At 35.6% G+C, this 27,647-nt stretch overlaps 1 protein-coding gene across 1 annotated transcript in view; it reads left to right on the plus strand.

Moving 5' to 3' along the window:
• The window catches only part of DPYD (dihydropyrimidine dehydrogenase), a 1,113,082-nt gene that overhangs the window by 88,242 nt on the left and 997,193 nt on the right, over positions 1 to 27,647 (plus strand). The gene's annotated exons all lie outside the window — the stretch shown is intronic.

Raw genomic sequence — 27,647 nt, forward strand, 5'->3', positions numbered from 1 at the left:
ACCGTTACAAATTCCATGAGTTCAAAAAATGTTTATAAAATACATTTAGTTGAAGTATAAGGATAATAATCATTTAATTATTTCTGATTTTCCACATTCAAAATTCATCTAAATGGTGATATTGTAAATGTTTTTCTCCAAGAATCTCTATTTCTGTCTATAGAATTCTCTATTTTCGCCAGTGATACTGTTGCTGTTTAGTATGTTCAATCATGCCTGGCTCTTTAGGACCCCACTTGGGGTGTTCTTGGCAAAGATACTGGAGTGGTTTGTCATTTCCTTTTGTAGCTCATTTTACAGATGAAGAATCTGAGGCACACAGGGGTAAGTGACTTGCCCAGGGTCACACAGCTAGTAAGTGTCTGAGACCAGATTTGAACTCAAGAAGATGAATCATTCTGACTCTAGGCCCGGCACTCTTTCCACTGTACCACCCAGCTCCCCCGATACTATTATTAGTAATGCTTTTCTCCTCGTTTGTTAAATAGCATAAGGACGTTTTCTAATCATTAACAAAACCCCAAAAAGAACCCCTGTTATTGTTCTTAAGTCCTAAAACTCAATGAGGCCAAATCTTTTTTCCCACTATAGGTTATTTTTGTAGAAAGCAATAGAAGGTTAATCTGGGAAGGTTTCTGGGTAATTTCTAGTCATCAAGCAAAACCTCTTAAAAGTGGAAAATAATTTTCATATGCAGAGAGAGCCTCATAGAAATGTTGCGGTTGTCAGGTGGAATGACTTTGGGACTAGAGTTGGGCTGATGGTGACCTATCAATCCTTATCTTTTTCTGGAGGAACAATTTGGTGGATGAGGGATGAGTGGGACAGCTAGGTGGTACAGTAGATAGAGATAAATCTGGCTTCAGTCACCAGCTGTATGACCTTGGATGAGTCACTTAACCCTTTTTACCTCAGTTTCCTCTTCTGTAAAATGAGGTGGAGAAGGAAATGACAAACCCCTCCAGCATCTTTACCAAGAAAACCCCAAATGGGGTCATAGAGAGTTGGACACAACTACAAACAGTTGAATATATCCATATCCATATCCATGTATATATATATATATATATATACATGCACATGTATAATATACCCATGTGTGTACATATATACCAATGTACATATGTGTATCTATTCACACACACACAAGTTCCTTGAAGTCAGGGACTATATTTCCCTTTTCATTGTATTCCAAGCATTTAGTATGTATTTAATAAATGCTTTATCATTGATTGATTCTGGTCAGAATTATCCAAGACATTTCCTGAAAGAAATGATGTTTCAAAATGTCTGGGCCTAACAGAAAACATTTCAAGTTGGATTAACTTCCTTACCATAGGAAAAAAAAGAGTTCATTTCAACAGCCCTTCTGTACAGGGATGGAGAAATCATTCACATAGCAAAACTTTTTACAGATTTCTCATCAAGCAGCAAAATGAAAGTATTATAAATTTTTTTTTATAAATTTCTTTATTTATTTTTAGTTTACCACACACGGTTCTACATAGTTTTGAGTTCCAGTTTTCCTCCCCTCCCTCCCCCCTCCCTCCCCAAGACGGCATGGAGTCTCATGTAACTGTCATGTATAACTTCGCATTGAATTAATTTATGCACTAGTCAAGTCGTGGAGAAGAATTTTGACCAATGGAATGAATCATGAGAAAGAAGAAACAGAACCAAAAAAAAAAACCAAACCCAAAAACAAAAACAAAAGAGAAGCAAAAAAAGGCGAGAATGTAGTGTGCCTCAGTCTGTATTCAAACTTCGCAGTTCTTTGTCTCGATGAAGATAGCATTCTCCATCGTGAGTCCCCTGGAGTTGTCCTTGCCCCTTAGGTTGCTGAGAAAAGCGCAGTATGTCAGGGTTGGTCCTCACGGAATCCATATATCTGTGGCTGTGCACAATGTTCTCCTGGCTCTGCTCCGCTCACTCAGCATTATGTCGTGTAGGTTTTTCCAGGTTGTTATGAAGTCTGCATCATCCCCATTTCTTATGGCGCAATAGTATTCCATCACCTTCATATACCACAGCTTGTTCAGCCATTCCCCAATTGATGGGCATCCCTTTGATTTCCAATTCTTGGCTACCACAAAGAGAGCTGCTATAAATATTTTTGTACATATGGGTCCTTTTCCCGCTTGTGTGATTTCTTTGGGATACAACCCTAGAGGTGGTATTGCTGGGTCAAAGGGTATGAACATTTCTATAGCCCTTTGGGCATAGTTCCAAACTGCTTTCCAAAATGGCTGGATCAGCTCACAACTCCACCAGCAATGCAACAATGTTCCAATTTCCCCACATCCTTTCCAGCATTTATCATTTTCCTATTTTGTTATTTTAGCCAATCTGACAGGAGAGATGTGGTATCTAAGAGTTGTTTTGATTTGCATTTCTCTAATCAGTAGTGATCCAGAGCATTTTTCCATATGCCTGTAGATAGCTTTAATTTCTTCCTCTGAAAACTGCCTGTTCATATCCTTTGACCATTTCTCAATTGGGGAATGGCTTGTATTCCTATATATTTGGCTCAGCTCCCTGTATATTTTAGAGATGAGGCCTTTATCAGAGATACTAGTTGCAAAGATTTTCTCCCAATTTTCTGCTTCCCTCCTAATTCTTGTTGCATTGGCTTTTTTGTACAAAAACATTTCAATTTGACATAATCAAAATTATCCATTTTGCATTTTGTAATGCTCTCTATCTCTTGTTGGGTCATGATTTCTTTACTTTTCCACAAATCTGATAAGTAAACTATTCCTTGCTTTCCCAAATTACTTAGAGTATCAACTTTTACTCCTAAATCATGAACCCAATTTGACTTTATTTTGGTATATGGTGTAAGATATTGGTCTATGCCCAGTTTTTGCCCTACCATTTTCCAATTTTCCCAACATTTTTTGTGAAATAGTGAATTATTAGCCCAGAAGCTGGCCTCTTTGGGTTTATCAAAGAGTAGATTGCTAAACTTGTTGATTTCACCTACTTGTGTACCTATCCTATTCCACTGATCCACACCCCTGTTTCTTAACCAGTACCAGGCAGTTTTGATGACTGCTGCTGTGTAGTACAGTTTAATATCTGGTGTGGCTAAACCACCATCTCTAGCATGTCTTTTCATTAATATCCTAGATACTCTAGACCTCTTGTTTTTCCAAATGAATTTTGTTATTATTTTGTCCAGCTCAGTAAAAAAATTTTTTGGTAGTTCAAATGGTATGGCACTGAATAGATAGATTAATTTAGGTAAAATTGTCATTTTTATTATATTAGCTCGGCCTAACCATGAGCAACTGATATTTCTCCATTTATTTAGATCTGATTTTATTCGCGTGAAAAGTGTTTCATAGTTATGTTCATATAGGCCCTGGGTTTGTCTTGGCAAATAGACTCCCAAATATTTTATAGTGCCTTCAGTAACTTTGAATGGAATTTCTCTTTCTATCTCTTGCTGTTGGGCTTTGTCAGTAATGTATAGGAATGCTGAGGATTTATGTGGGTTTATTTTATATCCTGCAACTTTGCTAAAGTTGTTTATTATTTCAAGTAGTTTTTTACTTGATTCTCTAGGATTCTCTAGATAAATCATCATATCATCTGCAAAAAGTGATAATTTAGTTTCTTCTTTTCCTATTCTAATTCCTTCAATTTCTTTTTCTTCTCTTATTGCTACAGCTAATGTTTCTAGTACTAAATTGAATAATAGGGGTGATAATGGACATCTTTGTTTCACCCCTGATCTTATTGGGAATGCATCTAGTTTATCCCCATTACAAATAATGCTTGTCGATGGTTTTAGGTAGATGCTATTTATAATTTTGAGGAAGGTTCCACTTATTCCTATGCTTTCTAGAGTTTTTTAATAGGAATGGGTGTTGTACTTTGTCAAAGGCTTTTTCTGCGTCTATTGAGATGATCATATGGTTTCTGCTAGTTTTGTTGTTGATATGGTCAATTATGCTAATAGTTTTCCTAATATTGAACCAGCCTTGCATTCCTGGAATAAATCCTACCTGGTCATAGTGTATTATTCTTGTAATGAGTTGCTGCAATCTTTTTGCTAATATTTTATTTAAAATTTTTGCATCAATATTCATTAGAGAAATTGGTCTATAATTTTCTTTCTCTGTTATGACTCTACCTGGTTTGGGTATTAGTACCATATCTGTGTCATAAAAAGAATTTGGTAGGACTCCTTCTTCACCTATTTTCCCAAATAGTCTACAAAGTATTGGAATTAGTTGTTCTTTAAATGTTTGATAGAATTCACATGTAAAGCCATCTGGCCCTGGAGATTTTTTCCTAGGGAGTTCGTTGATGGCCTCCTCAATTTCTTTTTCTGATATGGGGTCATTAAGAAATTTCACTTCCTTCTCTGTTAGCCTGGGCAGTTTATGTTTTTTGTAGATATTCATCCATATCTCTAAGGTTGTCAAATTTATGGGCATACAGTTGGGCAAAATAATTCCTAATTATTGTTTTGATTTCCTCTTCATTAGAGGTGACCTCACCCATTTCATTTTTGATACTAGTAATTTGATTTTCTTCTTCCTTTTTTTTAATCAAATTGTCCAAAGGTTTATCAATTTTATTGGTTTTTTCATAAAACCATCTCTTTGTTTTATTTATTAATCCAATAGTTTTCTTGGTTTCAATTTTATTAATCTCTCCTTTGATTTTCAGTATTTCTAATTTGGTATTTAATTGGGGGTTTTCAATTTGCTCTTTTTCTAGCTTTTTCAGCTGTATGCCCAGATCATTGATCTCCTCTTTCCCTATTTTATTCATGTAGGCATTTAGAGATATAAAACTTCCCCTAAGAACTGCTTTTGCTGCATCCCATAAGTTTTGGTATGTTGTTCCATTATTGTCATTCTCTTGAATGAAATTATTAATTGTTTCTCAGATTTGTTCTTTGGCCCACTCACTCTTTAGAATTAAATTATTTAGTTTCCAATTAGTTTTTAGCTTATTTTTCCATGGTACTTTATTAAAAATGATTCTTATTGCATCATGATCTGAAAAGGATGCATTGACTACTTCTGCTTTTCTGCACTGGATTGTGAGGTTTTCATGACCTAGTACATGGTCAATTTTTGAGTATGTGCCATGTACTTTTGAGAAGAAAGTATATTCCTTTTTATCCCCATTCAGTTTTCTCCAGAGGTCTATCATATGTGTCTTTTCTAAAATTCTGTTTACCTCCTTAACTTTTTTCTTATTTATTTTGAGGTTAGATTTATCAAGTTCAGAAAGGGGGAGGTTGAGGTCTCCCAATATTATAGTTTTGCTGTCTATTTCTTCCTGTAACTCCCTTAACCTCTCCTCTAAGAATTTGTATGCCTTACCACTTGGTGCATATACATTAAGCAATGATATTTCTTCATTGTTTATGGTGCCTTTTAGCAGGATATAATGTCCTTCCTTATCTCTTTTAATTAGATCTATCTTTACTTTTGCTTTGTCTGAGATTAGGATTGCTACACCTGCTTTTTTTACTTTAGCTGAGGCACAATATATTTTACTCCAGCCTTTTACCTTAACCCTATGTGTATCCCCCTGTTTCAGATGCGTTTCTTGTAAACAGCATATTGTAGGATTATGGTTTTTAATCCATTCTGCTATCTGCTTCTGTTTTGTGAGAATGTTCATCCCCTGCACGTTCAGGGTTATGATTTCTATCTGTGTCTTTTTCTCCATCCTAATTCCCCCTGTTTATGCTTTTATTTCTCCCTTTCCCCTTCTCCTCCTCAACAAAGTTTTGCTTTTGACCGCTGCTTTCCTCAGTTAACCCTCCCTCTTTATTCCCCTCCCTTATCTTACCGTTACCCACTTGCTACTTCTCCTCTTCCTTCTGCCCACTCCCCTCCCTTTTTCCCCCCTTAACCTCCCACTTCCCGTAGGACAAGTTAGATTTCTAAACTTATCAGAGTATGTTATTCCCTTCTTGAACTAGCTCAGATGACAGTAAAGCTCAAATACTGCTCTTCTTCCTCCCTTCTTTCCCTCTACTATAATATGTTTTTGTGCCACTTCCTTTGGTGTAATTTACCCTTTTCTACTACCTCCTTACCACTTCCCTCATAGCCCTCCCTTTATATCTCTTATTTATATTTTATATCTTTACATCAGTTAATTTATACAGGCATTCACAACCTATGTATATCCCTTTCATTTGTCATAATAGTTGTACCATTCACAAGAATGACTTATATATATATGTATGTGTATATATATATATATACACATACACCTATATATACATAAAAAACATACATAAGATGATATAATCCCACATAAAGATGTAAACAACCTGCCCTTATTGGTTAATAAGGTTTGTGGGGTTTCCCCCCCTGGTTACCTTTTTATGTCTCTCTTGAGTTTTGTATTTGGAGATCAAATTTTCCATTGAGTTCTGGCCTTTTCATCAGGAAGGTCTGGAATTCCCTTATTTCATTGAATGTCCATTGCCTTGCCTGGAAAATTATGCTTAGTTTTGCTGGGTAGTTGATCCTTGGTTGTAGTCCCAGCTCCTTTGCCCTTTGGAATATCATATTCCAATTTCTCCTGTCTTTTAATGTGGAAGCTGAGAGATCCTGCGTGGTCCTGACTGTAGTTCCACGATATTTGAATTGCTTCTTTTTGGCTGCTTGCAGTATTTTCTCCTTGAGCTTATAGCTCTGAAATTTGGCTATAATATTTCTTGGTGTTTTCAGTTTGGGATCTCTTTCAGGGGGTGATCGGTGAATTCTTTCAATGACTATTTTGCCCTCTGGTTCTAGGACCTCTGGGCAGTTGTCTTTGATAATTTCTTCGAAGATACTATCAAGGCTCCTTTTTTCATCGTGGATTTCCAGTAGACCAATAACTCTCAAATTGTCTCTCCTGGATCTATTTTCCAGGTCAGTTGTTTTGCCAATCAGATATTTCACATTTTTTTCTATTTTTTCATTCTTTACATTTTGTTTTATTACTTCTTGATGCCTCATAGATTCATTAGCTTCCACTTGCTCAAGTCTAATTTTGAATGAGTTAGTGTTTACATTTTGCTTTTGAGCCTCCATTTTCAATTGGTTGATTTCGCCTCTCAGGGTGTCCTTTTCTCTCTCTAGATTCTGAATGTCTGTAGCCATTTTGCCAATCTTATTCTTTAGGGACTTGATTTCATCAGTGGATTTTTTCTCCCTTTTTTCCATTTTTTCCATGTTTTCTTTTACCTCCCTAATTTGGCTTTTAAAATCCTCCTTTAGCTCTTCCAGCAGTGCTTTTTGGGCTGGAGACCAGTTCATATTAGCTTTTGACGTATCTGATGTATCTACCGTGTCATTGCTATCCTTTTCTATGTTGATATTTTGATCCTGCCTGTCTCCATAAAAAGAATCTAATGTCCTCGGTTTTTTTGTGTTCTTCTTCATGTTGGTTTGCCTTTTGCTGGCTTTACAACGAATTTCTATCTGTGGGTCTCAGTGCTTTCTGTCCCAGCTTTCTTATTCTGGGGGTTGTGAGTCTAGAATTATAACCTTCAGTTTCCTGAGGTGTGGGGGAGGGGTCTGGCTCTCTGGTATCTCACTCCCTGTGGGTGCTCTCCAGCACTTGCTTTTCAGCAATGGTCTCAGCTGTTTGTTGTTTGAGCTGATATCTGGCACTTCCCCTGGGGGAGCAAGGTTATGTCTGGGCCGTTGGCGTTGACTCCTGCCGACTCTGCCCCTCTGGGACTAATGGGCTTCTACTATTTGTCCTGTGAGGCCCCACTACTTTCTCCTCTGTTTCAGTTCCCTTTTTTTTTTTCCCCGAGGAATTCTCTGGGTGAGGAGGGGGAGGGATTAGAGCCTTTTACCTGGCCATTGAGTCTTCCGGAAGTTCAAGAAGCCAACTTCCTGGGTTTTGCAAGCGTCAGGAGTGGGTGTTTTCACGGCCGGTGGTGTTGCGCTGCCTCTCGTCGCTCCCAGAGACTGCCGTCCTGTGTTGGGAGGCCTGGGGATCTCTGCCGGTTTCGGGCGCCCAGCTTTCTCCCAGCCCGTCTCCCACGTGGATTTCCGTGCCGGCCGCTTCCGCTTTGGTCTGGAGCAGCTCCGCAGCCGAGCACTCTCCGAGCCTACAGGATCGTGTCTTCAGCCTTTCAGACTCTCCCGGTTCGGAAATTTGCCCCACGCAGACTGCTCGCGGTTTCTGACTCTCTCAAATCTGCTCAAATTCACTTTTTTATAGGAATCTGACAGACCTTGTGAGAGAGCTCCGGTAAGACGCTGCCTTCACGTGGCCATCTTGGCTCCGCCCCCACCTACATCCTATTATAAATTTGTAATTCAAAGCAACTAATAATTGTCTTCCATTCGTGCTTATGGGATGACTTTTGCTTTCCAAATTAAAAAAAAGCCACCAGCACCCCTTTTTCATATTCAACAAGAGTATGAATAAGAAATGATATTTTTTTCTTTTAAAAATCATTCTCATGAGACTGGCAAAAGTAAACACATCAGTGATTTTTTATTAGTTTTTTTCCCTAAATTTTCAAGTTGGTATTTTGATACACATCTCCCAGTTTATTTTTTTTCTAATACCAGGAGTGTTGTATATAGAAACAATGAAGGAAGTGATTGGTTCTTAAAATACTATGATTTGGTAATTGAGTAAGCATATACTTTACTAACGTAAGTAGCCTAGGGTACAGCTTATGGGATCCTTCTTAAAACAAAACAAAATGAAGCAAAACAAAAAAGCAAACTTATTTTATTTTTTAAAAATTATTAAAGCTGGGTCAGATCCAATCTAGCTCAGATTGCTCTGGCCCGCTTTCCTTACAGGCATCGCAAGGGGTGGGATGTCTTGGGGCAGGCCTATTTGGCTAACTCTTAATAAACTTTACCTTTTCCCTTGGCTGAAAAAAAATTATTAAAGCTAGCTTGCTGGGGTGGCAGGAGTGCTAAATTGAGTCAGGAAGGTCTGTGTATTTGGAACTAGGTAGTTGTGTGGCCCTGGGCAAGTCACTCAAATTTTCAGTGCCTCAGGCAACTCACTTCTATTTATCACTTTAATCTTTGATTTTGGTGTGGGAAATTCCCAATGTAAAGTTTATTTGCAGAGATATAAAAGTAGGCCGTAGAATCTCATTTAGATAGCCAGAAACACAGGCTTTATCTCAAAAATGGAGTCTGAAAAAGGAAAAGGAAGAGGGAAAAAAAGTAAGCGTCTAAAATTAAGTTGGAAAGAAAGTGAAGGAGGTAATTGATCACTTTCCCAGCATGCCCGTTCCATGACAGCTGAAATGACCTTTTGAAACAAAATTTTCCAAATTAAAGACATTTAAGAAGGACATTACTATCTATAGGATTAATTTTTCTGATGATAATAGTAAAGTGAAAAGAACCAGAAGAATAATCTATACAAGAATAATTTGTACAATAATTTATACCATATATGCTATAATAATGTATACTCTATATAATTTATAATATATCATATATATGCTATATGTAGCTTATTTGTACTATATATATTTATACTACATATATTTATACATACAAATGTATATTTGTGTATATGAAATACTGTAAAGGCAAACAACTTTGAAAGACTTAAGAGCTCTGATAAATGCACAGATCAACCATGATTCCAGAGGAGCCATGATAAAATATGCTACCTATCTCCTTATAGAGATGTGATGGATTCAGGTACAGATTGAGACATATATCTTTTGAATATGGCCAATGGAGGAATTAATTTTGCTTGACTATGTGTATCTGTTATACTGAGAATAATTAATAGTAATAATAGCTAACATTTATATAGGGACTTAAGGTTTTTAAAGTGCTTTACAAATATTGCTACAATTTATCCTCACGACAAACCTTACAAGAACTTTATTTCTTCTTTTTCTTTTTTTTTTCCAATGGGAACGATGTCGTGGGAGGGAGAGAAAAATGATTTGTATTAATTAAAAAAAATCTAATATAATTTCAAAACAAAAATGCAAATAGATTCCTTGCTAAATACTGTACTAATGATATTCCTGTAAGCCCTTTATATGTGTGTATATACATATACATATATATATATACATATACATGTATGTATGTGTGTGTATATACTTTGGGTAGTTTTATTTAGAAGTACCTTAAATATTAGAATAAGGATACACGTAATATCTATATTTATATACAATATAAGTATATACATATATTATGAACATATATGCATTGCTTTGTGCGACTAAAAGCTTATTCATAGATTAGAAACACCTATCTAAAAAAACCCGGTTTCCCATCCTGCCCCATAGGAAGATAGGAATGTCTTTTCACATTTTCAAATGGAAGAATGGCTATAAAATTGTTTTAATTGTGGCTATTGACACAGCAACAACAGTATTTATGTAGCATTTTAAATTGTATGAAGTACTTTACAAATATTATCTCCTTTGATCCTCACAACAACTCTGGGAGGCAGGTGTGGTTATTATCCCCATTTTACAAATGATATAACTGAAGTAATGGCTGAGGGATATGCCCAGTCTCACCCACCTAGTGAGTTCTTGAGTCCACATTTGAACTCAGGTCTTCCTGATTCTAAGTCTAGTACTCTACCTACTGCACAACCCGTTTGCCTCAAGAATCAAAGCATTTAAGACCTCAGTAACCATCTAGTGCCATTCATGTTGTTGTTCATTCATTCCAGTTCTGTCTGACTCTTTGTGACCCCAGTTGGGGTCTTCTTGGCAAAGATACTGGAATGGTTTGTCATTCACGCATAAGAAGAATACCCACTATATTGTTCCTGACAAATGGTTGTCCCACTTCTGCTTAAGACTTCCAAGGAGGACCAACAATCTTGGAACAAAGAGTACTCTACTTTGATTGTTAAAAAGTTTCTCCTGATATCAAGCAAGAAATGTCTTTTCACAACTTCTATCCATCATTCCTAGTTCTGTTCTCTGCAGCAAAAGAGAAAAGCCCCACCCTTCCTCTGTACAATAAACCTTCAGTTGATTGAAAGCAGCTCTCATTTTTTTTCATGAATCTTCTCCAGGTTAATTAAACATGTCTTGTCCTTTCAACTCATTATTACATACCATGGACTCAGGAGTCTTTACCATTCTGTGTTCCTTCCCCTCACTAGTCTCCACTATCAATATAATAATAGCTAGCATTTAAGTAGTCCTTTAAGGTTTGCAAAGTACTTTATAAATATTATCCTCACAACAACTTCTGAGAGGTAGGTGCTATTGTTATCCCAATTTTACAGATAAGGAGACTGAGGCAGGCAGAAGTTAAATTATTTGTCCAGGGTCATTAAGCTAAAGTGTCTGAGGTTGGATTTAAACTCCAGTCTTCCTCACTATCTACTTCTCCAGTAACTATGAGTCAAAGTACAATGAAACTATCACCTAACTATTCCTGGAAGCTATGGTCCTCTTATTACTACCTAAGATTGCATAATTGCATGAGTTTTTTTTTTTTGTTTGGTTATCTTGGATAAGACTTTTCATTCATCCCTTTTGCATTTCACCTTATTAGATTCATCACGGTACCTGTCAAGACAATTTTCTATCCTGACTGTCATTTATTGAGTTAGCTATCTTCCCCCGCCCCAGCTTTGTGTCTCCAGCAAATGAAATGAATATGCTATCTATGCCTTTATTGAAGTCATTGACAAACATGTTTAGCAGCATGAGGCAAGCATAGATGTGTCAGGCAGTTCGCTGGAGACCTCTTGCTCCATTTTTGCTCCTCATTGCTCCTCTTTGCCCCATTGATATTTTACCATTGATTAAAAGTTGACATTGAACTCTTTGAATCCCTCCATTCAATCAGTTCTGAACCTATCTAATTAAATTATTGTCTAATTCATATGTCTCCACCTCTACAAGAATAATGAGATGCTTAATTAAAAGTTTGCTGAAATCTAAATGAGCTACATATCCACAGTATTCCTAGTTTCTAATAGTTAAGTAGTAATCTTGTCAGAAAAGAAAATGTCTGGCATGACCTGTTCTGGATGAAACCATTCTGATTGTTCGTAATCACTTCTTCCCTGTCTTGTTGCTCACCTACCATCCGTTTAATCATTTACTCTAGAATTTTCCCAAGAAATCAACATCCAGAGTTTATTAGTTTATTTTTTGCAGACTCTGTTCTTCCTTTTTTTGAGAAGGAGTATGGAATTTACCTTTCTCCAATGATTTGCTAACTCTACTTTTTTCACCGTCTTTCTGATATTACTGACAGAGCTCAATAAATTCACTGGCTAATTCTATGAAGGCCAGATAATATACTTTATCTGAACCAGGTATCTTGAATTTATCAAAGACAACTAGGAGCTATCTCACTATTTGCTTACCTGTCTTAGATACTAATTCCCTGTTAATCATTTCTGTTCTGTTTCTTCCAGTGTAATGATCATTGTCCTTGAAGAAAAAAAATAGAAACAAAGTAAGATTCAAGTGGCTCTGCCTTCTTTCTCTTGTCAGTTATCGTCGTCTCATCCATCCTAAGCCTATATCCTCTACTTTCTTTGCCCCTTTTCCGCATAGTATTTGTCCTTGGCTTTTCTCACTAGTTCTAGCTCTTGCTTTAGTCCTTCTGACACTACTAATATAGTTGATAGGATATTGCCACCTTCCTCATTCTGGAAGCTATTTCTCTTTCCTCATTCTTTTTCTACTTCTTTGACTGCTCTTTCTCAGTCTCCCTTGCTGGATCTTCATCCACCTCTCCTATACTAACCCTGGATGATCCCCAAGGCTCTATCCTGAGCCCTCTATGCTATTGGTTTGGTGATCTAATTAGCTCCCAAAGATTCAATCATTGTGTCTATATGTATGATTTTTAGTTCTATTTTTTGCCATCCTTAACCTTTTCCCTGACTTCTAGCCTCGTGTCCTCAATTGCCTTTTGGACATTTTGAACTGGATGTGCAGTTGGCATCTTAAACTCAACATATCCAAAACTAAACTGATTTTCTTCCACACCAACCTCGCCTCACACCTCTACCTCTTCTTAAGTGTCCTATTACTCTCAAGGGCACCATCATCCTTCTAGACTCCAAGGTTCACAACCCAGACACCATCCTGTACTCCTCAGTCTCTTTCCTATCCCCTTCACCAATGTGTTGCCACCTTCTGTTGATTCTACCTTTTTATAATGTCTTTTCCTGTATTATGCCTCTTTCTTTGTTCTGATGCTGTTGGTACTCTGGTACAAGCCTTCATCACCTTGACAGCTCATTGGATCTAAAGAGTGACAGAGAGTGTGGAGTCTATGAAATATCAAGTTCAAGATGTCCAATTAGCAGAGCTATGAAACAGGAGTTAAGGAGACAGACTAGGGCTGGACAAATAGGTTTGAGAGTCATCCATATGGAGATGATAATTGAATTCATCAGGGCTAATGAGATCACCAAATGAAATAGTGCAGAGGGAAAAGAAAAGAAAGCCCTGGAAGAGGCTTAAGAGGATACTCACTGTTAGCTAGTTAGACTTGAAGGAAGATCCATCAAAAGAGATTGAGAATGAGAGGCTAGACAGGTAAGAAACAAATGGGGAAAGAGCAGTGTCCCAAAAACTTAGAAAGAAGAGAATACTGAGAAGAGGTGTTCAACACTTAGACACTGTGGACTGGTCAAGAAGGATGAGATCTGAGAAAAGACAATAAGATTTTGCCATTTAAAAGTCATTGGTAACTTCAGACGAAGCAGTTTCAGTTGAATGATGAGGTCAGGAGCCAGATTGCAGAGATTTAGAAGAGACTGAGAGGAAAGGAAGTGCAGATACTGTTGACCGAAGAAGGCTTTCTTAAGTTTAGCCACAAGAAGGAGAGATATAAGATGAAAGCTAGTGAGGGTAGGTGAATAAAGTAAGAATTTTTTAAGAATGGGAGAGACATGGGAATGTTTGTAGGTAATAGGAAACAGCCAGTAGACAGGAAGAGATTGAATATAATAAAGATACAGGGGGCAGTCTGCTGAAAAAGAGGGAATGGAATGAGATCACTTTTGCAAGTAGGGTGTTGACCTTGGCAAGCACAAGAGCCACCCCATTATGTTAGATGAAGATGAAGGAGGAGATAGTGGCACAAAGCATCATAGTGATGTGTGATGAGGTTGAATGAAGAGGGAGTTCTCTGCAAATGGCCTTAATTTTTTCAGTAATGTATGAAGCAAGGTTCTCAGTCGAAAGAATGGGGGGAGGGAGATCTATGGGAAATTTGAGAAGAGATGAAAAGGATTGGAAGAGCTGCTGTGGTGAGTGAGACAATAAATTAATTACGGGGGTTGTATAAGAATTGCCTTGCTATGATTAGGGCCCAGTAGAGGTTATGTAACATAAGTTTGTAGTGGACTGAATCCAGCACAAATATGGCAGCTCTTTCATCATCACCAAGGCATAAATCAAAAAAGCTGAATAGGTCAAAGCCAAGAGGACCTATTGAATTTTTACAGATCTCCTTTTAAGTTTGGTTTAATTTGTTTCCATTCACTGAGCATCTATTACACAACTGTTAAATGTATGCAAGCCACTATGTTGGGAACAGAAAGATGACTAGAACAAAAATCAGTGTGTGATAAAGAGAAGACAGTGAGAGGTCTAGACTGTTTAGAAATATGAGATAATATTATTTTTACCTGAGGAGACCCAGGGAAAGCTACAGAAAAAAGTTCATAAGGTATCATGTCCTTAGAGAAAAGGAAGGATTTCAATTGACCTCGGTGTAGAGGGAGCATATTTCTATACTTTTCCCAAGCTGTTTTTTCAATAGCTAATCAGTAATCACTACTTAAATATGTGGTATCTTTGTGCACAGTCTTAAGCTAGACATAAATCCTTTTAATGGCTAACCTATCTCTTACTCCCCTATAAATTCTTGGTTATAAAACAAGATTTAAATATGAAAGCAAAACCCCAAAACCCAAAGCCAAAAACCAAAATAAAACAAAAAAGGTACCTAAGAGTTCCCTATCTTATCCTAATGAAATACCCATTTCACAAGTGAGGGAACTGAGGGTCAGAAAAGTTAACTAAATTTCCCAGTGTCAAATGCCTAATAAATGTCAGAACCCAGTGTATGAACCCAGATGTCTCAGGATGCTAATTTTTGTTGCTAAAATTTGTTAATCCAATTGGTAGAGAACTAATGAATTTCCCCTATTGTTCAAAATGTTGAAAGTGACTCTAATTTATTGTCTCAGAAATTCTGTACGTCTTCCAGATATTCCAGGTGATGTTAAAGATTGATCCAAGACAAATGTTCATTTGAATGTAATTAGAATAAAGAAAGGGCCATCTTATCTCTATCTCTAGCTTTACTATCTAGATCTATAATAACTTCAAGTATCAGGATACATTAGAATCTCTCTTGGACAGCCTATGCTATAGAATACTAATACAGGATGCTACAATGACAGATTCTCTTTCACAGGTAGAAAATGTGCTGCAAAGTGATAATTGCCCAACAAGGGACAGTAGCTCCAACTCTTGATTTCCTGAGGCTAAGGTTACAGGAGAGCTTTAATTATTTACTTCAGTGTGATCCCAAATCCCTCCCTGTCCATGTGACACACAAATTAAACTCGTTTGTAATTGTCAACCATATCACTTGTATGTTGCCATTCTCTTGTGTTTCAGTTGGATAATGTTTAAACGGTGATGATAAGTTTGGGCTATCCTATTTGCTAATTAGAATGTTAGAGTATTATATAGACACTTGGTTCATGATTTGGTTTCGTTGCTGAGGATTTGGCCCTCTAGAAGTATAATTCTGCTATCTCAAAAAGTCATTTTGGTTTTGTCAGCAAAAATGAATCAACTTTCCATTTTCTACTAAAACCTGTTCCAGCTCCTGAGCACCTCTATTCCTACTGTTCAAGTCATACAGAAACTGTAATCTATGATTTCAGTTTCTTTTAATTTGGATTTACATATATAGCAATAAGATCCAGAGGAACTGATAATTTTTTTTTTGTTCTCGTCGGACAAAATATTCTGAGAGACACGAGCAAGAGTAACTGGTAAGGCAGTCTACCTTCACCACTCTGCATTTATATTTAGTCTAAGAGTATTAGCAAAGAGTGAAAAGAAGACTGAATAAAGATCTGGACACTGAGAAATGTAAAAAGAAAACCACATTAAAATATAAATTCCCCCATAATATTTGAGTTTTCTCAAGTATTTCACACAATATTTTGCATGTAGTAAGCACTAAATAAATATTTGTTGAGTTGAAATGGGGAAAATATTTGTGAATATTATGGTACCCAGAAATTTTAAACTAATTTTGGGGAGCACAAACTACTTCTGCCAATTTTTAAGTCTAATTTACATGATGATATAATATGCTTTTGCCTTTTTTCCTCCCACACGTCTCCTGTTTCTGGCACTAACCACCGGTTCATAACCATCTTTATTTAGTTCTCATGATGAATCTATAAATAGGCATTCAGGACTTTTTTGTTTCTGGTACAGTTTGTCAGAACACCCATTGTGAAGTACAGCAACAACAAGGTGAATAAAAATGTCCCTTGTTTCATTTAAACATGTCAAATGGACATTTTAAGTAATTTCTCTTTTGGAAGGAAGATGCTCTTGTTTGAAAAACTTATCAAAACATCCAGAGTATTTTTAATGGAATCAACATAGCTTGAATGGAAATAATTTTGATTTTTATAGACTCTTTAAATATTCAAAAATTGTACACTTTCTGCCCTAGCCTGGGATCATCATTACAGCTACAGTATGGTATTGTGTGGCTTATTGTAGGTCACTAAGTGGAGTATAATAAAACAGATGTGTGTAAAAGCTATGTCTATAAAACAAAATATGTATATTTAAAATATATTAATAAAACATATTACTATATTTACAAATAAGAAATATTATTACATGTAGGAAAATAGGATGCTCTGGACAAAAGAAATCAACTAAATTGTCTTCACAGTCTAACAGTATATTTTACCTTCGCAAAACATTTATTTGGTGTTCATTGCAAATAAATATCTGAGTTTAGCTGTTTTCCGAATAGGCATACAATGGCAGCTGTCTCTCTAATCGCTACCCTATTCAGACGCTAATGGATGGAACATACGTAGAATGCTAGTAGTATGAATAGGTATACAATGGTAGCAGTCTTTTTAATCACAGCACTATTCAAGCACTAATCGGTGTGATGATTAAGGGACATTAGAGAGAGCACTTTGACATCTGATTCTTTGAACTGATGTCTGTTCAGACTGCACTCTATAGTGCTCATCATGGCCAGACTGATTTCCTTAAATAAAATGCCATGATTCCCAATGTAGAAAATATTACATTAGAATTTATTGAAATGATTAGGGATTTAGAAGTTTTTTTTTTCTCTCTCTGACTAGGGATTCAGTGTCTACTGTATTCTAAGAGAACTGTGCACATTAATAATGCATGGATTACCTTGAATATCAGTAAATATTGAAAAATAAGATAAAAAAAGACCTTGCTGTAGTCAGGATATACTAATAATGGAATAGGAACAGAGGCTTGAAAATGTGCTATCATGATCCTCCAATATTGAAATGCATCTATGAATTTTTAAACATTTGGATTTTCAGATAGCTGTATCAAGACGAACACATCCCAAGTGTAATTTGTTTACTGCTTTTCCCCTCTCAAAGCCAAAGTATTTTCAGCATTACTTATCTTTAGTTGAGTTAGGAAATAAAATTATTTTCTAACACTTAGTTCTGATCCTTTTTTTAGTATTAATAAAGTAGGTATTTGATCAGTGGGAAGAAAGAAAATGTATTCCAGAATGAGAATGCAAAGGTGGTTTAATCACAACAACAAAAACATAAAAAACTTGTTACATACATAATTTCATTTGGGGAAGGAGTTAGTGGGCTGACCAAGACACAGATAAAGAAGGTACAGTGGTGTAACAGAAAAATCATTAAATTATTTTTCAGAAGACCAGAGGGTGAATTCTAGCTCTGACAATGACTACCTGTATAACCTTAAGCAAATCACTAATCTGAGCCTTAGTTTCTTTACCTGTCAAGTGGGTTAACAATATCTATATATTCTACCTCTGAATATTTATATAAATGCAAGTAATTATTATTCCAACTTTAAATCTTATTATCTAAAGAATATAGGGAGATGAAATTGTAAAGGCAGCTTGAGGCTATTTTTGTTTTACAGTGCTTTGAATGACAGGCTACAGAATTTGACACTTATCCTCTAGGGCTCCTTAACTTGGTTAAAGGGTTTGTTAATTCCATTAATGTTAGAACATTTTGATCATTGTATTTCAACATAATTGGTTTCTTTGCAATCATAGCAATCATATATATTTTATGCATTTAAGATATTCTGAGAATGATGTTTTTGCTTTGTTGTTTGTGAATAATTTTTGTTCACAGATTTTGCTACCTTGCCAAAGAGTTTTATGATGCAAAAAAAGAGTCCTACTATAGGTGATGGGTCATCTTTGAATGATTTTAAGCCTGTAGATCTTTTATGAAAATGTTGTGTTAGGAAAATTAATTAAGTAGTGGTGTGCCAGATGGATTAGAAGCAGGGTGTTCTGGCAAATGTTTAACAAGCATCAATCTGGGGGGAAAATGTATGCAGGACATACTTTTAGGTTTAATCTTCATTATTAACATTGATCTCCATCACTTTCTTAAGTCTAGAAGATCAACAAAACAATAAATCAAGTCCTGATTTGTAGATGTCCAATGTGTAAATATTCACAATGAAAATTAAACACTTGACTCTGGCAGCACATACTCTGGCAGCCAGGAGAGACTAAATTAGGAGGCAGGAATATCAGTTTAGAGATTTTTTATGGTAGTCCAGGGGATAAAATCCTGGATTGGTATGATAGTTATGTGAACAGAAAGGGCAAGAAGAAATAATGGATTCCAGAGATGTTTTAAAGGAATTATGTTTTGACTATAAGGGCAAAGGGTAAAGAAAAGGACAAGCACATGATGCTGAGATTCGAGCTTGGTTAACTTGAATAGTACTGACAATATTGATGGGAAAATAGGTCAGAAATATATACAAATTTGGGGGAGAAAATGATGAATTTCATCTTAGACATGTTGAATTTGAAATGATAGCAACTGGAAATGTCTAGTATGTAATAGACATGAGACAAGCTTAGAGAGAGAGCAGAAATATGAATAGATTTTGGCATCATCTACAAAGAAATAATAGCTGAAATTATTGAAATAGATATCTATTAATGGGGGGAAAGATAAAGAAGAGCAGGAGGTTGTAGACTGAATTTTGGGATTTGCCCATCTAAACAGGTAGGAAGAAGAAGACACCAGGGAGACTCAGTTTAAAATCTTAAGTTCATGCATTTTTATGTGTCATGGATCCCTTTGGCAATCTGGTAAAACCAATGGACCCCTTTCTCAGAATAATTTATTTAAATGCATAAAATAAAACATAATCAAAAATCATTTATGTTGGAATGAAGATGTATTTTATCCCCATAAAATTTCATAGACCCTTTAAAACCTATCCATGGACACCTACCTGCATTCAATGTGTTCTAGATTTAGAACTCCTGCAATGCTGGAGGAGGCAACACATAGACGAGCACGAGACATTGTTATAATTAAGTAGCAAAAGAATCTCATGGATATTGAATAGAATATATTTTAACATACAGGGCCTAATCATATTGTATCATGTAGTGTTTTCTGTCTTTTAGGATTTGATGAGCTGCCCATAATCTTTTTAATTTCCCTAGTTGCTATCTTTGAGAACTCAAGGGGACTAAGATAGATGCAGTCAGACTAAAACAGGCCAATATATGATCTCTAAAACACTATTTTTAGTATGAAGTTAAAAAGTATAAAATTCTTACTTCTTGACAAAGGTAAAGGATAAAAGGGGTAACAGATTTTTTTTCTTCAATGTTCCCTACTGCAGCAGCTTCTGATCAGCCTTCATTGTGACTGGTAAAAGCCACATTTTTTGTGTCTGCACTATTATTACCAAATGGCGAATGTGAAGTCTAATGAAACTACATAGGTATCTGTCTGCAATATAATTAATGTTCTCAAACATTATGAAAAATTAAATGAGCAAAAATGTCACCCATGAGGCACATTTTGTATCAGTTCTTTAATTGTATAGTAATCTTGGCCTTGCTGTGTTTGTATAATATACCAGACTTTTCTTAAATGAAAAATTTGGGAGGTTGTATGGGGTAGGGGTTGTTGTATATTTCTGTGGGAAAGAAAAGGGTGGAGAATGGTTGGGAGCAGAACACGGATTACTTCACAATCTAAAAATGCTCCATATATTTATGGAAATTGTTATTATGAGCTTTGAGAATCATAATGTATAATGTTACTTATTGACACTGTTGGGAGGGGAGCATTTTTCTTCCTCTTTTGTGGATTCGAAAGGAGAATGATAATACAAATGAATTGAAAACATTGAGCAAACCTACTTGCTGAGCCACATGAAATGTGTTTTATTTTTTTTTTTCACTGCAGGTGCTCTCTAGCCTCTAGGTAATATTGCATGGTGAGTCTGGGTTTCATATCTAGCTGTTTCTGTGGAAATATTTCTGCTGGATATGTATCATTGAGAATTTTCTTACTGTACAGCTTCCAAAAGACCTAACTCCTATGTTCGATGATGAGAACTAGATTAGAACTGGCTGTGTGATTTTAGTGGTATAGGGAAATATCAAATAAGGAAAGTCTCTTGCCGACTGAGTCTGGAACTTCCCTTGTAAGTTACAGTTACAGAGTTGTTTAGAGCACTAAGAAGTTAAGTGACATTTTCAGGGTTGCACAAGCAGCTAGCCTATGTCAGAGGTAGGATGGGGACTCAGGTTTTCCTAGCTTCAAGGCCAATCAAGTATATCAAAGTTTCTCTGCATTCTAAAAGATATAAAATCCAAATTTATTTTATAGATTCTTACAAAACTGTCTAAGAACTAGTGAAATTATGAAATAATAGTTCAGAATTTCTCCAGGTAATCATCTCTTTCTTCTCTATCCTCTTCAGATCATCTTCCATCTCACAATTATTTACCTACGTGGTACCATCCAATTACATTAGTGTTCCTGACAACAGCCCAAGTTGACCAGAGCCACCACAGTTACCAGTTACACAGTTCTCAAGACAGAGAAAAAGGGATTGATCTTTTTTAATATTAAATGTTATGAATAGCATTATTCCAAACAGAAATGGAGGGGCTGTTTTGAAATCATTAATTCTTGAAAATCATTATCTTCTGGCAAGAGAGCTTTTTCCTTTTGGCAGAATGCTGATGACATTTTCGTACAATATTCCATCATAAAAAAAATAAGCAAGAAGTCAAGAGGTCAAAAACTTCAGTTTAGTGGATTTTTTTATTCTCTTTATTTGATTTGAGTTGCACAGGTATGCAAAATACTTACTCTTTACTTGAGAAGACAGAAACATGATTTTAAAAATAAAATGATATGCATGAGATACTTGACAATGGTATTCACTATTTCCCTACTATCTTCATTGTGTGACTAAAATAAAATTGTAATTGAATTAACAAAAATTTCAAATCAATGAACATTGATTAAACATTTTCTATGTATACAGCACTTTCCGAGGTATATTAGGAACTAGTTGAACCTTCATTTTGTCAAAAGTGCCATGCTATTTTTTCCAAAACATACTGATTCACAAGAATGAGTGATTCCAAAGGTCCCTCTCATTTCCTATCTGGTATAATGCTATTCATGACACTTAAAAAATGTCAACAATCCCTATCTCTTGTTTTTATTTTCTGTTTGGAGAATCATGTAACAGGCATCTTTGGGACCATAGCCAACCTGAGCCATAGTTGTGCCCCCCCCCCCCCCGTCCCCAACTGAATTGGAAGTGGTGGATATACTGTGATGAGAAATGTCACATTCCTTTGCCTCAAGGTGTTTACACCCTAATTGGGAAAATGACATCTTTGTGGATAAGTATAATACAAAATATAAAATGGTGTCATGTAGGTAAATAATAATGAGAAAAATGAAGAGGAGACCCAGAGTATTCTAGGAAAATTAAAGGAAGAAGTTAATACTTTTCATGTTCTGCTGATTCTGCCCAAGGTTAAATGACTTGTCCAGGGTCACACAGCTAGTAAGTGTCTGAAGGCTGGATTTGAACTCATGTCTTCCTGATTACAGACACAGCCCTCTATCCACTGCACCACCTAGCTGCCCTCTGTCAAAATACTGATGGTATAAACAAGCTGTCTTTGTGCCTTTAGCCTCTTTTGAATCTAGATTCCAAAATTTATCTTCCAAGATATTTTTGGCCATCCACTCATATGCCCACCCTTGTAATGAAATTAGTATCAATGTATATTTTAACTTACTTTGGAGGAGCTTGTCAGGGCTCTTCTTAGAATGTTTTTACTTTCTCGTCCTCTGCAACAGATGTTGATTCACAGGCTGCAGTCACTTTCATTGTGATCTTTTGGAAAATGTTTATGACTAGCACAGCTAGGTGAAATCACCAAATGGGCCATTTAAAGTCATCTCATTTTTGCCCTTAGTCATGAAGTAAAATCAACTCCACCACTGAGAAGGAGTAGGATGTTTCCTAAAACATGCTACCAATTAGTTTATGCTTGATTCTTCTGTTTCTAACTTTTGTACTCTTCAATTAAAAATATTTTTCTTTTCTCAAAATTGTTCACTCTTATGATATTAAAAGTAATAAAATTACAAAATTGCATAAACAATCCCTTTGTTTGAAACTAATAACATAAAAAGTAACTTTATAAAAGATTTATGAAGAAGCAAGTAGTTTGAAATTTTTATCTTGGAAATCACTTTCTTTTGGCGAAATATTTTTGCAAAACAGGTAAAAGTGGTGAAATTGTAATATCTTTTAGGGGACTGGAGTAGGAATTCAGTGTATATTTTTTTTTTGTTTTTTTGGAAATTGAGTTGTTAAAAATATCCCAGATGTTAGCTTTCTATTATAGAAGATAGAAATGCAATACTTTTTTATATTTTTTTTTCTTGTCTGTTCTTATGTAGAAGATTCCTTTTTCCACATTTGGCACCATTTAATGATATTCAAATGTTAGAATTTCACTACCAACTAGAACTTTTAAACATTTTTACTGATATACTTTTTAGTGTATGTTTGGATTTACTTACGGATATTATTTACCTTTAAGTGGCAATTCTTGAAAATATTATGAGATTTCTAGGTGAGACACTAGTATATCTTTCCTCATGTGAAATTTTGTGAATAACCTTATATATAAATCTATCTTGATACATTTATTCCCATTTTACAGATGAGGAAACCTAGAAAGTTTAAGTGTCTTGCCCAGGGTTTCACAACTAGTAAGCATCCAAGGCAGGATTTGAACTCAGGTTTTCCTGCCCCTTCCCCCAAGTCCAGACCTCTATTCACCATACTAACTCTCTGCCTCAGCAACAGCAACAACGGCATAGTGCTTACTATGTACCAGGCACTGTGCTAAGTGTTTTGCAAATCTATACTCAGTCTAACAGAAATGGCCAAGAACACTGAGGAAAAGACAGGAAGCAGCAGGTACCAGGCAAGTCAAACTCTAACCACCACCTCAATCTTCCTTACCAACACCCAACCAGTACTGGAGTGGAGATAGCCCAGAACCAGGGACCTTGGGAATTGCAATGCCTTTTCCCCCATCTAGACCTTTGCCCCTACTTCCAGCCCAAGCCCCAAAGTCATTCTTAAAAGGATCAGTCCCTAGTTAAGGGCCCACCTTCTTTGCCACCATCAATTTTAACCACTAATCAACTGCTGTCGATAAGCAAATAAGCCCAGCACCTCTGGAAGTGGCAGTAGCTCCCAGACCACTGGTCTTCCTTCTATCCTAATCCTTACAGCCATTTTTCAAAGCTGTTTTAATTTCTCTAACACTTAGCTCAGTGTTTTGTACTTAGTAATTATCTGATAAAGAATTTTTCAAATACTTGTGTATATATGTAATGTATATAAACACACACATATGTATGTGTGTATATATGTCTGTGTGTATATACACACATGTAATGCTGCCCCCAATAAATTGTAAATGTTTTTATTTACTTGTATACCTCTATATACATTCAGGCTCCCCCAAATAGATTACAAGCAACTTGAGGCCAGGGACTGTTTCACTTTTGTCTTTGTATCCCCAGGACATGTAGATAAAGGCAACTATGCCATGTTTTTTTTTATAAATGACACAAACCTAAGAGATAGTTAACATGTTGAATGAAAGGATTTAATATCTCTAAAGATATTGGGTCCTTATATCTTTCAGCCAAACATAATAAGATAACATTTAATAGAGAAATTTATAAAAGTTTTAGTTAGGTTCGAAATATTAACTTTACAAGTATAAATATAGCCACCAATTCTTCTGGAAAAAAAGATCTAAGTGTTTTAGTGGACTGAAAATTGAGTTCATTAGGTACCTAGAACATAATAAGGGCCTAATAAATCCTTGTTGATTGATAGAATATAAAATTTGCAAAATGAAAAAAAATATATCCCTTTAGTCTGATTGGCTCTTCAGATGGTTTTGGAGTATTTTCAGCCCCAAAGCTTGTGTAGACCTTTGGATTTGTTGTGCTATGCTTAGGAATCTTCGTGAAGCTATAGATACACACACATATTTGACCGTATATATGTGTGTGCCACACACACTCACACACACATATATGTACACATTTATATTTATACAAAAGAGATGTCAACAATATCAACATTGAATTATTCTGGAAAATAAAATTTTCTATGCATTGGAATCAATCATTAACATGATAGATATTCTGTTTTCTTAATTTTACCAAAAGAGAACTTCTGTACACATTAACATAACTAGTATAGGTATGTTCATAAAGTCTTTCCCATCCTTCTGGTGAGTGATAACTTTCTTCCTAAGTTCTCAAGTAGTACTTTGGTTATTTTTTAGAGATTTACCATAGAAATATTATGTATCACATCCATCTGAACCAGTGTTTTATCCCTCTCTTACACTGTAGTATCCTGGAGTTCAAGGACACTGTTCATCCAGACTTTGTATCTCTTTAAAAAATGCCTAATTTGGTGTTGTCTATATAGGTTGTGCTTAACAAATGTTTGTGGCCTTATTGTTTTGTATTTATGCTTATTTAAATGTATTTATGTCCAATCATTCCTTCCCATTGAAATTTCGTTTGTTAACATTTTATATCCCTATATGCTTTTGTTATTCATTTTTAGTTAGAAATTTCATGTTATTCATATTGTTTTCCTAAAACTTTAAGATTCAAATTATTTTCTTCTCTCTTTTAAAATTTGTTTTCCTAGTAATAGCAATGGTATTTAAAAACATAACCCATTAAAACCCTTCTGATCTACCTCTGGTTCCTTCAGGTCTTCCTGAATTATGAAATCTAATCTTTCCTATTACAATAAATATTTTTGAAAGAATTATTACAACGTGAAATAATTAAATTATGCCTTGTAGAATAAGCAGTGTTACGGATAACTATTTTGCAGGATTAGAAGTTGAGCACACCTTAGCAATTTTCATCATTGTTAGTATTTACAAATGGATAGGCAAATAGTAGAAGAAAGAGTTTTGCATACCTGTGTACCAGTGAGGCTGAAAGGAATATGTACTATCTCTCTCCATGGAAGAGATGGAGAGGTGAATGGTGTTGCTAAGCAACAACATACTACCACAGATAGTAGTTTTCTTTTAATTTATTTATTATTCATTTTGAGAGAGTCCTGCTTGGAGTCATTTGGGTAATAGTTAAGCACGCACACAGAAATCAGAAGAGGCAGAAATAAAATAAATATTAGAAAGAAAGTGAAAGGAAAGCTGACATTATTTTAAAAAGTAAATAAGTAAATCACAAGAGAATGGCAAAAGAGGGGTAAAAAAATAGGAAAAAATAAGGAGGATTTGAAAAGTATGGAAAAATCAAATATAAAACCTAGAAGTAAAATGGAAAATGAAAGTTAGTTCATCACTATTGAAAGATATTGTATGTAGAGTAGATAAAGGCAACTATGGCATCCTTATATTTATAAATGACACAAACCTAAGAGATAGTTAACATGTTGGGTGAAAGAATCATCTCTAAAGATATTGGACCTTTATATCTTTCAGCCAAATATAATAAGATAACATTTAATAGAGAAATTTATAAAAGTTTTAGTTAGGTTCAAAATATTAACTTTACAAGTATAAATACAGCCACCAATTCTTCTGAAAAAAAGATCTAAGTGTTTTAATGGACAGAAAATTGAATTCATTATATTTCTCCCATAAGCTCCACCCTGTTCCAAACTTCCTTATTACTGTAGAGAACACCACTATCCTTCCAGTCACCCAGGCGCCCAAACTTAAGTTTCCTCCTTGACCCTTGACTCCTGACTCTTTCTCACTGGCCTCTTCCCCCCCACATCCCATACATTGTCAAGACCATTTGAATTTGCCTTTGTGACATCTCTCATGTACACATCCTTATCTCCTGTGATGCTGTCTCCACCGTGGCACAGGCCCTTATCACTTCATGTTTGGACTGCTGCAGTGATAGTCCCATTGTATCCTACCTTGATCCAACAAGACTTTTGGATACAACTATTTATTACAATTTTTTCTATATGATGGCCTGAAATCTGTTTCCATAAAAGTTATAGAACTGTTCATAATACTGCCTTCTAGGACCAAGAAAAGCAAATCTGATCCCTCTTTCATATAATAGCCCTTGAAAAATTTGAAGACTGCTACTCTGTCCCTAGAAAGATTTTTATCTTCTCTAACTAAGCTAAATACCTTGGACTATATCAATTTATTTTTCAAGGAATGATTTTAAACTTCCTCATCACTTTGTATGCTCACCCTGAGATATGCTGAAGCTTGTCAATATCCCTCCCACAGTAAGACATCCAGAAACGTATATATTACTCCAGACATGATCTGATCAGGGCAAGATACAACAGACTTATAACCTCATTTGTTTAATACACTCATCTTGGGTCAATGCAACCTGGTGTTACTGGCTTTTTTTGGTTGCCATAGTACATTGATGATTCATATCATTTAATTCACTAAAGCCATTAGGTTTGAAGATTCTGGGTCCACTATGTGTATAAGTTATCCCTCGAACTAAATTTGACATTGTAGTAAATTTTATAATAATGCCATATATTCCTCTCAATTCTATATTACTTCCTGATAAAAAATGTTGACCACTCAAATAATCTACCAGACCAAGAAGAAAAAGACTAAAAGCATGACCTCATAGCAGTCCTCTAGAGGCCTACCTGTGTGACCTTAGATAAATGACTAAAACTCATTGCCTGAGTTTCTTCATCTGTAAAAAAGAAAATGTTGAACTAGATTATCTGTAATATCCATTTCATGACTTAAATCAAATTATCTGAGTTGACGTTTTCCCACTCAGGGATCATCAGTTTTTCAGGTAAGATCAAGCAATCAGTTCTTGATGCAACAGATTGTACTATCATCCAGTCTCTATCTTTTCTAGAGCCTTATAATGAGAAACTGCCCAGTGTAATGTAACAACAATGTTACTTGAAGCTACTGTGGAGGTATAAGGCCAAAAACACCAGCACACAGGAGGGCTACTAGCACAGATTCTTTGATCTGCTTTTCTAAAGGAAAGCCACT

The sequence above is a fragment of the Trichosurus vulpecula genome, chromosome 7 (assembly GCF_011100635.1).
Source record: "Trichosurus vulpecula isolate mTriVul1 chromosome 7, mTriVul1.pri, whole genome shotgun sequence".
NCBI lineage: Eukaryota > Metazoa > Chordata > Mammalia > Diprotodontia > Phalangeridae > Trichosurus > Trichosurus vulpecula.